The sequence below is a fragment of the Myotis myotis genome, unplaced genomic scaffold (assembly GCF_014108235.1).
Source record: "Myotis myotis isolate mMyoMyo1 unplaced genomic scaffold, mMyoMyo1.p scaffold_m19_p_1, whole genome shotgun sequence".
In the NCBI taxonomy this organism is placed as follows: Eukaryota; Metazoa; Chordata; class Mammalia; order Chiroptera; family Vespertilionidae; genus Myotis; species Myotis myotis.
Window position 1 is genome coordinate 219,440,800 of NW_023416313.1, and position 13,886 is coordinate 219,454,685.

Genomic DNA, 13,886 nt, shown 5'->3' on the forward strand with positions numbered 1-13,886 from the left:
AATACTGTAAAGGTTGTTTCTCTTTCTTATGATTTTTTAATTACTTTTTTCCAGCTTACTTTATTGTCAGAATACAATATAAAATACACATAACATACAAAATATGTGTTAATTGACTGTTTATCTCATCTGTAAGGCTCCTGGTCAACAGTAGGGTATTCGTAGTTACGTTTTAGGGGAGTCTAAAGTTATACACATATTTTTTTTTGACTGTGTGAGGGGGTCAGCAGTCCTCACTCCTGTGTTGTCCAGGGTCACCCATATGGAGAAAAAGTGGACAGGAAAGGCGGTGATAGAAACAATAAGGAGAGTGCTTCAGTAATTTAGATAGACTTGTCCCCATTTTACACATGAGAAAACTGAGCCTCAGAGAAGTTCAGTGACTTGCGTGTAGTCACACAGCTAGGAAGACGGCTGAACTACAAAGCAAACGTGCGAGCTCTGGCTCCAAAGCCTATCGAACCCTAAATCCAATGCCTGCCTCATCCTGGTAGCTCTTCCTCCCCGATGCTCCCATCAGCCTGCAAGGCGGGTGTGTGGCTGCATGGCTGGGGGAGTGGGAGGGCTGGTCTGACCACCCCCTCTCCAAAGGCAGCCGCACACACCAGCGTACCTGTTCACCTGTGAAATGTGGGCAATTGGGCAATAATTCCTATCAGGCAAAGGTATTAAATGCCGCCTCAGGGAGAGCAGGAATAGCAATTATAATGCCAATTACAATGAAGTATTTGAGGGCTCACCATATACGGACATTGTTTTAAGCACTTTAAATGTTTGAGTTACTTCATCTTCAATAAGGTACTGTTCGTATCACCATATTGCCACTGAGGAAACTGGGGCATAGAGGTGAACTACTTGGTCCAAACTCCCAAAACTAGTCCATGGGGGAGCTGGGATTGAACCCCGAGTGTCTGGGATGTGGGTCACAGGGCTCACACCTGCAGTCGATGCTCACAATGAACCTGCGGAATGAGAGCAGGGTTTCGGGGAGGCTGGCCGGTTTGCCCCTGCGCCCACTGTCTATTTCCCTCTTGCCTTGCCTCGCACCCCTTCGGGCTCTCGAGTCCTGTGTGCGTCTGGTCTCCTCAGCATTCAGTCATAACGTGAGCTACCGGGACTTTAGTTGGACTTCATTAATTGTTCTGTAGGATGTCGGGGATAAGTTGGACCCTTGTGTGTGTGATTTTAACAAATAGGATGAGCTAGAGAAGTTGTTACTTGAGAAATAAATTTAGAGTCCAGAGGATAAGAAGTCCAGCTCCCTGATGAGCCAGGAGGTTGAGTCTGACATGGGTGAACCCCCCAGGAGTACAGGTTTTCTCAGGCACAATCACAAAAAAAAAAAAAAAAAGGAAAGAAAAGCAAGCGAGGGTTCAAATGCCGATTCTATATTCGCTCCCTGTGTGGTTTGGGGCAAGTCACTTATCCTTGCTAGCCCTCAGTTTCCTTTTATCTCGTGCAGGAGGGTAATTGTTATCAGGGAGGTTGGCTGTGATGATTTAGATGAGATGCAATTACGCCAAGTGGCTAGAAAAGGCCCAGCATGCGGTGAGGGTCACGGAGTACTCATCCATCCAGGAGAGCCAATGGGAAGGGGAGGCTGCCTGCTGTCTCGGTGCGCTGTGAAGGCGGCTGGGGCTCAGAGCTGACGCTGAGCAGCTCCAGCAACACAACTGGGACTGGGTCCCTGTGGACTGGCAGCCCACCTGTTGTCCCTGCGCCACCTGAGCCAGTCAGTGCACTCGGAGGCAAGACAGACGAAGGCAGGCGCTCCACGCAGAGGACCCCTATTCACGGAACAAGTAAGCCTTTCGCCTTGGTGAGAAACTGACTTATTTCTAATCCATCCATCCATCCATCCATCCATCCATCCATCCATCCCAGCTTACATCCCTCCTTCCTCCTCTCCATTATGCACAGAAATCAGACAAACCTGGGTTGGAATCCTGGGCTGCTTCCTAGCCGACCTTGGACAAGTCACTAACCTCTCAAAGTCCTCTCCTCTGTAAAGTAAAGGGCAGTGAGACAGCCGGATGAGGATGGAGAGAGAGAACGGACAGATGGTGCCCGGCCTGAGCAAATGACCATTAAGCGTTCCTTCGCTCCGCTTATGCCAGCGGGCCGCGATGTGCGCAGGGACAAAGCCGGGATGTCCTGCGTGAGAGAAACACTTTTTAGAAATTATCTGCCCTGTTTCAGCAGTGTGCTTGCCCCCCGTGGTGCCCAGGGCTGGCCTGTAAACACTGCAGTTTGGGGTAGTGGTCCCGCCTGGACTTCCCACGGTGGGGTCCCGGGGTAGGGGGGTGGCGGGGACCTGGGATGCAGCAACTGCTGTCTGCTAGCGGGGAAGCTGGGCTGTGAGCCAGCGAAGCAAGAGGTCCCAGCCCGGGGACCTGGTTGGGATGTCTTACCCACTCAGGGGGTGGACTGCCTGGTGGACGGCAGCCAGCTGTTTGCCACCCCGCCCAAGGCCCCTGTAGAGGTTTCCATGGGAGAAGGATTAGTTCTAGCTCCTCCTGCTTGCTGAGCGTCTGGTATGCATTAGACACAGGCAGAGGGGTTTCACGTGCATTATCTCGATTGCACTCAGTGACCCTGGGAGAGACCCAGAACTTGTCTTGTTTTCCATGAGAAAACTGAAACTCACTGAGGTTGGGTTACTCCCTGGGGCGAGGGGAGTACAGCTGGAGGCCCTTGAATCTACAGCTGCACTTCACTTCTGCGAGCCCAGGGCCCCCGAGCGTGCAGGACAGGCTGTAACCGACTGTAAAAGAAGTTTATGGGGGATATTGGAAAGCGGAATCGATGCTGGGCGGACACTGAGGAAATGCTGTTAATTTCTGAACTGCGATGATGACATTGGTTATGTTTGTAAAGCAGAAGGGTTCTCTTTTTTAGAGATACATCCTGAAAAGTCCTCAGAGATAACGATGTGGACTTGGCTTCAAGACAGTTGGTGAGGGGCGGGCGGGGGAAGGACAGCGGGAGGTCCGGATGGACTGAGAGGCGATAGCAACCACAGCTGGGTGACAGCAACGTGAAAGTGCGTCCGTCTGTGCTGTTTGACATGTCTCCTAATTAGAGGGTTTGAAAATCAACACGTAAAAATGAGTGGAGGACACGAGGTCATTAGAGAGGGGCCCAGGGTCTCAGCTGAACCCCGGGTGGAAAACAGGGAGCTGAGTCACAGGGTGCAGAGGGGACGAGAGGGGGTCCAGGCCTGGGGGAGCAGACTGTGAGAACTGGGAGCTGGGGCTACAGGGCCAAACGCCCACTAGCCTCCCCCCGGCCCTCCTTCCCACTGCAGACCCTCCTGTGGGCTTCCATCCACCTCCCCACGCGCCTCTCTCCATCCCAGGGCCTCCTGCAACCCCACCTCTCTACCTCTCTTAGACCACCTCCTCCCCCATGCTCTCCCCAGACCTTCCAGCCACCCTCCCACAGGGCCTCCAGCCCTGCCCTGGCCCCTGTTCCTTTTCTTCGGCTCTAACAGGGCCTGACAGCACCTCCCTCCCCCAGGGCAGAGCTGGCTACCTGGTTCTTCCTTCCCCACGTTCTGCACAGCCTGGCTGGGGAGAAGTCAGCTGCAGAGCTTTCCGGTGCTTTTTTGTTTTTGTGCTTTTTTTTTTTTGCTTTTTGGGGAGGACAAACGTCGGTGCTTTTGCCCTAAAATGTGTGCCAAGGGGCCCTGGCTGTCCTCAGCCCCTCTCTTCCCCATCTCTCAGCACCCCCTCCCTCTCTCCTACCAGTGGTATCACTGCAAAATGACTCACACCGGACCCCGGGTCCACTGCAGGCTCCCCAGGCCCCCGGGACCACCACACCCTCCACCTCTCCCTCTTTCTGGCCCTTTCTGCAGCTGCTAGACCCTCTGCACCCTCAGTTTCCTGGACTCCCCGATCCAGCATCCCTCACTTCCCACTTTGGAAAAGCGCCCCGGGACAGCTCCCCGGCCCTCTGGCAGCCTGCTGCATTGCAGCACAGCTCTGCGAGGGAGGGGCGCGCTGGCGCCACCCCAGGCAGGGCGGGCCACCCCTCCTGGGGCCCCCAGCCCAGGGAAGGTTGGCCCCAGCACACTTCTGACGCAGTTTAAAGCGCCACCCCTAAAGTAAAACCGCCAGTCCCTACTGACGGCCTCCCCCTCCTCAATTTCCTGGCTGATAATGTGGCCCAGGCAGCCCCCTTGTGGCACTTGGGGGCGCCACAGACTCTCGGCTGGAGTCTGGAGAGTTCAGAACGTCTGCTTCCACTGCACCGTGAGTTGGCACAAATCTTAACCGGCACAAGCCTGCCTGATGCAGCAGCCTACCCCCCCCCCCACCTCCCTGCGCAGCCCCCTCCCGCCCGCCCCGCCCGCTCGCCGCACTGAAACTGTTGAATATTGCTCTGGCAAGCAGACAGGTGTCTGGAGACCGTAGCAGAGGTAGGGGGCTGGAGAGAGGGCGTGAGAGCAGGGGCTTCCTTGCCATGACGTAGTTTCCATCTCTCTTGCACAGGTAGGGAAACTGAGGTTCAGAGGCTCAGAGTGGCTGTCTGCGTCAGAGAAGGGGCTGGGGGACCTCCCCCCAGGAGTGGGTCTAGTGGGGGGCACTTTCCTGTGGTGAGCGACTGCCTGCGTCAGCCATCCAGCCCTCATCCCCTCCAAAGCCAGCCCTCCCCAGGAAGCAGCTCTGTCCTCACTCACTGTCCACACAAACAAGGCCCAGCCCTCCCCATCTCCATCTGCAATCTGCTTGGAGGTGGGAGGGAGGGCCCTCCCCCCCACGTCAGGGTAATAACGCCATCCTTATAAGCCTCTGCCCATAGGTGCTACCACCTAATTTTGAATCTGCCCTTCAAACGGATTGGGCCACAGAGGAGCTGGGGATCTCAAGCACCGCTGGGAGGTGCTTATAACTAATCAATCCATCCCTGCCCACCCACGTCCCCCCAGCACTCAGCACAGCCTCGCTGAGCTGTTCAGCTGCAGGGTGTGGTGGGAGCCTCGGACAGTCTAGGGTTCTATCCTGGCTTGGCCTCACACCAGCTGAGAGACGGTGAGTAGGGGACTTCGCTTTTCCCTGCCTCGGTTTCCTCATCAATCTAATGGGGATTCTGAGGCCGGTGCTCAGAGTTTCTGCCGGGGAGAGTCCTGCAAAGACAGCCCAGCTCAGAGCTTGGCCCCTACATCGGGCTCCATAAATCTCAACTGCCATCATCCCCTTGATCACTTGATTTACAGTGACTCACTCCCTGTTCTCTTTCCCCACCAGACTGAGCTTCGAGGACAGGAAGCAACCAGCATCCAGCTCCGTGTCCAGCTTCCCAGTCTGTCCTACTCGGGTCTGGGCCCGGGAAGGTAGGTGCACTACGGCGGCTTGGGGGGAAAGGGCATGGATGGGGGACTGGTTCCCACAGTCTGTGGATGCCTGGACAGTCAGGCTTCTCTTCCTCAGACACCCCGGCTACCCTGGCCCTTCTAGGAAGCCAGGAAGCCGCAAGGGAAGATGTGTCTTATGCCTCAGCCCCCCGAGCCCCTCAGGCTGCACATACAATGCAAATTCTTGCTTTATTCAATACAGATGTGGGCTTACATGTCATTTTTACCATATACTGCATCTACTGTGAGCTCAGAGGCCTAGGGCCTCCTCTAGCTGCGTCTAACTGGCTTGGTGTGCGCGGTTAAGCCGGCAGAGGGGTCCCTCTGCCATGGAGAGGGTCCCCTCTGCATGTGGTGCAAGTCTGGAGAAGGCCAGACCGGTTTCTCTCTGGTGACGCTCCTTCCATGTGTGCCTCCCTCCCTGGGTCCCCGTGTCTACTGCACTGGCCGTCATGAAGTTTCTGATGTGAGCTAGGCTACTCTTATCTCCTTTAGTCTCACTTCAAGCCAGTGGGAGCCCCTCTCATATCCTTTTCAGAGGAAAAATGGAGGCTCAAAACGGCAAAGGGAATTGCTGTGGTCACAGATGGGGATTGGGAGTCAAGCCCAGTCTGCCTGAATCTGGCGGGAGGCCCCCAGCCCCGCAGCAGCTGCCTGCGGGTCCCGCCACGCTCGCTGTGCTGAGGCTGCGGCGGCGGGCGGACCAGGGCCGCCTGCCTGGCGGCTCTTGCGGAAAAGACAGGGTTTGCATAGAGAGCTTTCTCCTTGGCAACTAGCAAAGGGGCCATAAAAAGCTGAGAGGGCTCTGAAGCCGCTCAACGGGGAGATCCAGCGCAGCTGGACACGGGAGGGGAGACCCGCGCCCTCCCCTGGGCTCCCTGCAGAACAGCAGGGCAAAGGGCCCGGTCCCGGCTCCCAAACTGCAGGGGCAGAGGCGCGGGGACAGGCGGGACAGGTGTAGACGGCTGTCATTGGGACCAGGACGGGGACCCCAGAGCTGACCCTTGATGGGGGGCTTGCTCCACCGCACGGGAAGGAGCGGACCCAGAGGGAGCTGGCTGCCTGCAGAGAGCGGAGGGCAGAGGGGGTGAGGGGGGCTGCGCGAGCCACGGAGGCAGATGCAGAAAGCAGGGGAGGGCTCGGCAAAGCCGCGCCGTGTGCGAGCCCTGAGCGGGCTGCTCCGGGAGAGAGGGAGCTCCCTGTTACTGGAGGCATCGAGCAGAGAGAGGCAGGCCGGTACTTGGCCGGAAGGCTGCAGCGCGGCTCCCTGCCCGGGCTGGCAGCCCGCACGTCTAGGCCTTAGAGCAGCTCCTACAGAGCTAAGTCCCGAGCGAGCGAGAGGGGCTGGCTGCAGAGGAGGCAGGCTGGGGTCAGAGCAAGGATGCACACTGTCCCCCGTACCTTGCCCTGAGCTGCATGGCAAAGGCACCGCTGGCTGGTGGAGCGCTTCTGTCACAATGAGGCAGTGAGGGAGAGGAGCAGAGAAAGGGGGTGAGTGCTCGGGGCCAGTGGGGGGTGGTGAGGGGCTGTTCTGCAGCCAATTCCCCATCTCAAGGGCCGGGCCACCTGGAGAGGCCCAGTGCCCACCCTGGCTCCCAGGCTCACAAAGGCTGGCCTGAGTCCTCTCAGGGGCAACAGGCGGGTGTAGAGGGTGGGGGGCAGCCTTCCAGAGGGCGAGTAGGAAGAGGGGGGATCTGCTGAGTTGAGGGGCTGGCCGGTCATGGGAAAAGCAGGGCCCTTTCCTAAAGGCTGGGCCGCAGCCACCAATTCGGCCGCTGCTGGACCGTGACTTGGATGCTCTGGGGACTCCTGAAAGCCCCTCATCCGGGGCTGGGGCCGAGGAGCCTGCATGTTGATGAATGAGGCCAACTCTGCCGTCTGGGGCTGGCTCTCCATGCCCATTCATGGGGACTCTGTTCCCAGGAACTCCGGGTGGATGGGGCCTTTATCAGGGGACCCCCGCTAGACGAGGCTCTGTTCTGCAGTTTCTAAAGGAGTTTTCTTGTCTTTGTTCCTACTGCAAGCACTCAGCGTGGGGGGGGGGCGGGGGTGTAAAACAGGCTGGCTAAGGGCGCTGCCTGGGTTCCTTGTCCCTGAAATGACCAAGCTGCCCTAGTGCACCCTTGGGGTCACAGATGCACCTCAAGGGGTAGAAAGATTTGAGGAGGTTGGAGGCACCAGGGGCGCAGGGACAGAGAGCCCCTTGTCACTGCCGCCTGAATTGTCCCGCTCCTGACAGCCCAGGCTGCCAGGGCACTGTCTGTCTGTCAGCCGCGGGGTCCCAACCGCTGCTCAGACCCACCGTGGGGAGGCAGCATCGTGTTGCAGGTGGAGAGCGCAGGCTGGCTCCCCGCAGACAGACAGACAGACCGCGGGCCACCCGCCTAGGTGCTGCTGGCGAGACCATTTGTCTCTCAGAGCCCCGTTGGGTTGTTTTGCGTCGTTGCTGTTGTTTAAATCTATGAAGTGACTGGTGTTGTGAACATGTTTGGCAAAGTGGTATTTACACGTGTGTGGCAGCCTCTGCGGCATTTCATGGCCGCTTCGGAAGAAGTCACGCACAGAAGAAACCGTGCAAAGGAAGGTTTCTGGTGGGGGGAGCCGGTGGCTCAGAAAAGGGCTCAGAATATGCTTGGTGCGGATGTGCAAAGTCACCCACCCACGTCCCTCACCAGCCAGAGGCCTGGGGTCCTAAAACCCTCAACCCTATGGTGGGCAGGCTGGCTGGGGAGGGGCTCCAGCTGAGGAGGGGGCTGTCCCAGGCCCAGGTCACAATAGCTCCCTACTGCAGGCACAGAGCCCCCCTCCCTCGCCACCGCATCAGAAGCCAGGGCGTGAGGCTGGGGCTGCAGAGACAGGGGCAGCTGCATTTGCCGCAAAGAAACAGGCGGGGCGGTGGAGGGGGGTGGGGGGGGTGGACATGTCTGACTGAGCCTCGCTTAGAGTAAACAAACCCAAAATTCAGAGAGAGGAGTCTTTGTGCTCGATGGCCGAGGAAGTTCACTTCTGTGAAAAAGGCAACATACAAGTCATGCTCCCACCAAGGCAGGCTGCGCCCAGGCACAAAAACCTCCTTCAGGCTGGGCCCGGCCCAGGAGCGTTTTCTGTGAAATTTAGGAGAAGGCAGGCTGAGCCAGAAGTTCTTCCAGGAATTATGAACCTCTGGAGACTGTAACCACTGTTCCTTCCGAGCCGCCCCTGCCAAAGTCTATAAAATACGAGCCTGAAAAATCTGCCTGAAGAGCAGCCTGACATTTTATACAGATTTATAAAAAAATAAAAGGAACTATCACCAAACTTTTCAGGAGAGAACCCAGTTAGAGCCAGCAGGGCAGCCCCTCCCTGGCCCCCGGGTGCAGGGGAAAGGCCTGTCTCCCCGGGGTAGGGGGTAGGGGGTAGGGGGTCTGCCCTGGGGCTGTGGGCTCTCCTCCCCGCTCACATTGTCTCTGGGCCTGTTTGTCTCCTCTGAGGGGCTCTGAAAGGGGCTGCCCGTCTCGGGAGGGGGGTGCAGCATTTCAGGAGGGGGGGTAGATGGACAGGGCTGCTGATTTTTGCTGGGGATGGCATGCTGGCTATCGGGCCGGGTCAATCATTGGTGTTGTTTGCTCTTGGAGCCCGTGGGAGATTTTGATTAATGTTTTAAATATCAGGAAACTGAGGCACAGAACATCTCAATGATTAAAAAAGACATGCAGCTCTACATCTGTTCAGTAGCTGGGTTTGAGTTCAAGATGGCCCGCTTCTAGGGATGTTTTCTACTCTCCCGACCCCAGGGAAACAAAAGGGACCAAAACCTTGATCATGCTGGTGCCTTTTGTTCCCCCCAAGGGCGGGGTAAATCCTCTACCCCAAGGGTGATGTGCACTTGGCATCCTAGCCCTCCACGCCAAAGCCTGTGTTCTTTCTAGAACATTCCACTGTCACTAAGGTACAAGCACCCCTCTCACCCGTGTCCTCTCCCCAGAGCTGCCACCAACACCCCAGCTGGTGGCCCTGTTGTCACATGCTAGGATGTTTCTCATGTCCCGGGACCAGTCCCATTTCCCTCGGGGGAGGAGCAGGCCACAGAAGACGTAATCAGCCATTTCCAGGCTGTAATTATGCCTCGAAAACCTGCCACTAGCGCTCACAACATGAGCTGCTACTACGCTTGAGCTGTGGACCCCGGGTTCTGGGGCACTGCACACCTGTGGGTGCCAGGCAGGACCGGGCAGTGTGGGGCAGGAGGGGTGCCAAGCTGGGCCACCCCCAGGCGTGTGTGTGCAGTTCGACGGTATTCTGAGCACTCACCGTGCCGCAGAGCACACAGCTCCGACCTCCGACACTGCCCATCGGCCGGGAACAATATGAGGCGGTTTTCAGTGACGGGATGTCAGATCCAGGCAAGGCAGGGCCTGGCGGCTCTGGCCAGGGACAAAGGAGAGGGGCTGATTAACATGTAGCCAGTTTCCTGAATCCTAGAAAAATGCAAAACACTGTCTGGGACTAGGAAGACCCATCAATGAGGCATTACAATTCTGGGGACTACGCTTTGCTGGACTTTTGAATACATTTGGTCTTGAAGCCCGAGGAGAAAGGCACAGAGAGGGGCAGGTAGTTTGTGGGGTGCAGCAAGCCCAGGGGCAACCGGGCGAGAGAGAGAGGGCACGAGGCTGGGGAGCTTCCAGCCAGACCCTAAAGGGTCGTGCGTGCCAGGCTCAGGCTCTTGGACCACGTCCCAGAAGCTCCGGGAAGTCAGATGGAGGATTTAAAGCAAAAACAGTGATAAGGTCAAAATGGCATTTGAGAAAGACCACTCCGTGAAAATAAACTTTGCAAACTGTTTAGCCCAGCGATCCCACCTCTGAGAACTAGCGGGGAAGGAACCGTGTTTACAGATTTCGCCGCAGCAGTGCTCCCTGCCGGGTCATTCACAACAAAACAAAACAGCACAAAACGGGACCCACGGAGATGCTTCTGCGCAGGCTGCAGTTGAGCGGAATCACATTAATTAAAACCTTGGTTCGTGATCTGCCCTCATTTATCTATGCCAGGAACACTTGCATTTTATGTATTCATGTTTGTTTATCTTCTCATCTAATATAACAAGCACCCATGAACCTGTCGGCCACCCCAACGACGGGGACTTGGACCAAAGCTATTGTGCATGTGCACGTGTGCATGCGCGCGCACACCTACACACAGGCACACACACATATATGCACACACACACACACACACACACACCAATGCAAACACGGCTGGGATTTTTCGACAGGAGAGGAGAGTCTGGTCAGCCGTGGTGCGTGCATACCCCAGAATATTAAACAGCTCTCAAAAGGCATGAAAGAGCCAGCCCCATTGTCCCCTAATGGACCCTGGTGCTTTGTGCAGGCCTGGATTCATCATGATCTTTTGTTCATAAACACTTTCTCATCACTGGTCGGGGCATGTCCCTGTTTTATGCTAATGTATGCCTTCATATATTCATCTGTAATAATGCCATAAACGCTTGGGAGCCCACTCCCCAAATCCAGACATTAGCAATTACTCACACCTGCCTCCACTCCCCGTCCCCACGGGGTGAGGACTGAGAGCTTTCGTGGCAGCGGGGAGGCGGTTAAATAAACTCCGGTGTGCACAGCTCTGGGGAGCCACCGTGTTGTTATAAGGAATGGCGTCGATCTTTATCATCTCCAAGCAGATTCCTGGGTGAAGAAAAACGAGCTGCGCAGAAAGGAAACGTACGGGATGATATAGTTAATGCAAAAAAAATAAAGAAAATCATGCACTTCAGAGTTCAATTTCTATCCATATGCAAATGCACAGAAAAATATCTGCAACCATAACCCTGAAACCCTTTAACAGCAGCAGTGAATGGGTGGGGGTGGGGGGAGCTAGGGTGGAGGGAGGGCTTGGAGCTGGCTTTTGCTTTTATCGGGAACGTTCATTTTCAGTAACGAGTGTATTAATTATCAATGCGTTTCTCCCATAATTAAAATAACCAACATTTTTGTGAGTGGGTTATTTTAAAATACAAAAGGGAGGACATTTTGGCTGATGGAGCAGAAGTGGTCATGTATCCCCCAAAACAAGTTCTGCAGACACAGGGGTTCATTTTATCCTGAAGATCATCCCTTTTTTAGTTTCCTGTGCTCTGAAGCTGGAGCCGGGGGCCTTTGAGTGGCGTGTCAGTGACCGGAGGCCAGCAGGTGTGCCCCTGCCGCAGGCTGTGCTTTCACCCCCGCCGGCCCCCAGGCCCCCCGGAGCTGCCCAGCGGGTGTCTGCAATGCACCCATCGGGGAGTACGTTTTTAAGAGGCCCTGAAAGCTAATGCCCTGGCCCGTGTCCTCGGGATTAGCTAACTGGAACATGAATGTGACATGAGATCGGCCGGGGAGAAGGGGACATGGGCCTCTGGGGAGCAGCAACCACGCAGCTCACAAGCGTCAACAGCCGAGTGGCTTGCTGGCAAAGAGCCGGCCTTGCTGGGTCCCCCGACAGCTCAGTCCCCATGCAGAACCCACAGCTGCCATGTTTTCTCCCCGTTCTAACCCAGAGGGGACGTGGCTGAAGGACACAGGTATTTCCTAACGGCTCAGTTTCATGAGAATGGGGGCAACCTTGCAGGTCTCTGCCCGCTTCACATCCGCCGTAGGACATGGCACCCCTTCTCAGCTGTCTCAAGCATGGGGCTGCATGCGCCACGAGCCCACTGTCATCTACAGATAAAGACACAGACTGAGGCCCTGAGACCCCAAGGACACAACACTAAGCCAGCTTTGAACCCAAATGAGTCTGAACCCTCCTGCATCTGCACATAGCAATTTCTGGGTTCATCGGGTAGAGTCCCTCCTCCTATACAGATGGGGACCTTCTAGAATGTTCCTCCCCTCTGTCCGGCTCTGCTGCTTATTACGTAGCGTTGTTTTTTTCTGGGAGAGGCCCGTCCAGTGTCTGAAATTGTTTTTCAGATGCAAAATATATTTATAATAAATAAAAATAAAATGCCATACCCAGATTAAAGTTACCTGGGCCACCTGCAGACCGGGGCACTTTGCTGTGAAGACAGCCAACTCCTCCTACGGAAATCTAGGTACTGTCAATCAAGTTATTAGTTGATGCAAGAGAAGGCCCTGGGGACCGAGGCGGACCCTCCCTGTCCTGTTCCCCTTGTTCCCCTGGCTTCTACACAAACGAGAAGGGCTTTGAAAGGGACAGTTAGGGGACAGGGAATAAACCACCAAAGTAAGAATCATTTTCCTGTGTTGAGTACCGACTGCGTGCCAAGCATTTCTTGTTATTTCATTTAAGGCAGCAAGGCAACACTTGAAGCAGGAGGAGGGGGACCTATAGTCACTGGTTCAAGGTCACTCACTCCTCCCAGGGGGTCATGCCCTCTCTCACCCTGTGCAGGCCCCATAAGCCCCAAGCACAGTTGTCAGCACCTTTTCATATCAAAGTGAGAGATTTTTAACACCTCCCTTGATTATCTATGACAGGCAGAGGAATTGCATGGTTCTGGATTTTTTACTATATTGTTTTTAAGACTGTAGAATCCTCAAGGCCCTTACCTCCCCAGGAAGACTGTTAGTGTCACAAGCATACATACTCGTTCTGCTGGGAGGTCAGCGCAGGAGGTCCTCACACCGCTCTGGGCAGGTGTGCCGCACCCTGGCCTCGGGAACCCACCGACTCGCTGCCCTCCAGGGGGCAGCGAGCCTCGGCTGTAGAACCAAAGGCTCAAGTTAGTTCCATTCTGAAGGGTTCACATATTTACAAATTGTTCAAATATTAAAATCAGAAAAAAATAAATCCTTTTCAGACCTTTGATTCCATCCTGGGCCAGGCATCTGCCCCCTTCCTAGGAGAAAGCCACCGCCTCGCCTCTGGCCACCTGGGAGGGAAGAGAAATTACTCATGGGTCCAACCAGGATGCAGCCCACCTGTCCCAGCCACCACCGCAGCCTCCTCCTCCTCCTCTCCTCCTCCTCCTCCTCCACCGGACCCATTGCTACCAGCAGCCCTACTGTGTGCTGACGGACTGTGGGCAAAACACCATGAGGGTCCCCCAGGGTGTAGGTGGGGGTTCTCAGGTGAGGGCCGGGCCACCAGCCTGGAAAGATGCTACTTACAACCACCTTGGAGTCAAAACTCAGGGAGCTTAGAGTTGCACTCAGAGTTGCACACAGGCTGGGCCCAACTCACATCAACTCTGAAGGGCATTTGCTGGAGAGAAAAATGGGGGCCCAGCAAGGACAAGGTGCTGGACATTGAGTGCCAGTGTGGCTCTCAGTGATGTGGACGTGCCAGTTAGAGACATGGGTGGCTTGAGGTGCGTCCTGGGCTTCAGATTCCCCTCTGGAAAGTGGGGGTAACAAAAGTAACACCTTCACGGATTGTTATACAAAGTAAGAGAATTAAAATAGTGCCCTGGCCTGGCTGGTGTGGCTCAGTGATTGAGCATCAAGCCATGAACCAAGAGGTCACAGGCCCAGGTTACCGACTCAATCCCCAGTAGGGGGCGTGCAGGAGGCAGCCAAAGAGA

General features: G+C 55.7%; 1 long non-coding RNA gene and 1 other non-coding gene across 2 annotated transcripts; both read right to left on the bottom strand.

Annotated features, from left to right (window-relative positions):
- Positions 1–9,478: 9,478 nt before the first annotated feature.
- LOC118664945 lies at positions 9,479–13,063 on the bottom strand. The gene is made up of 3 exons (XR_004970468.1): positions 12,951–13,063; positions 10,894–11,065; positions 9,479–9,762 (listed from the first exon to the last, which is right to left on the bottom strand). It is a non-coding gene; the product is annotated as an uncharacterized LOC118664945 (long non-coding RNA).
- Positions 10,709–10,785, bottom strand: LOC118662393. The gene has a single exon (XR_004969752.1). It is a non-coding gene; the product is annotated as a small nucleolar RNA SNORD112 (small nucleolar RNA).
- Positions 13,064–13,886: the final 823 nt, after the last annotated feature.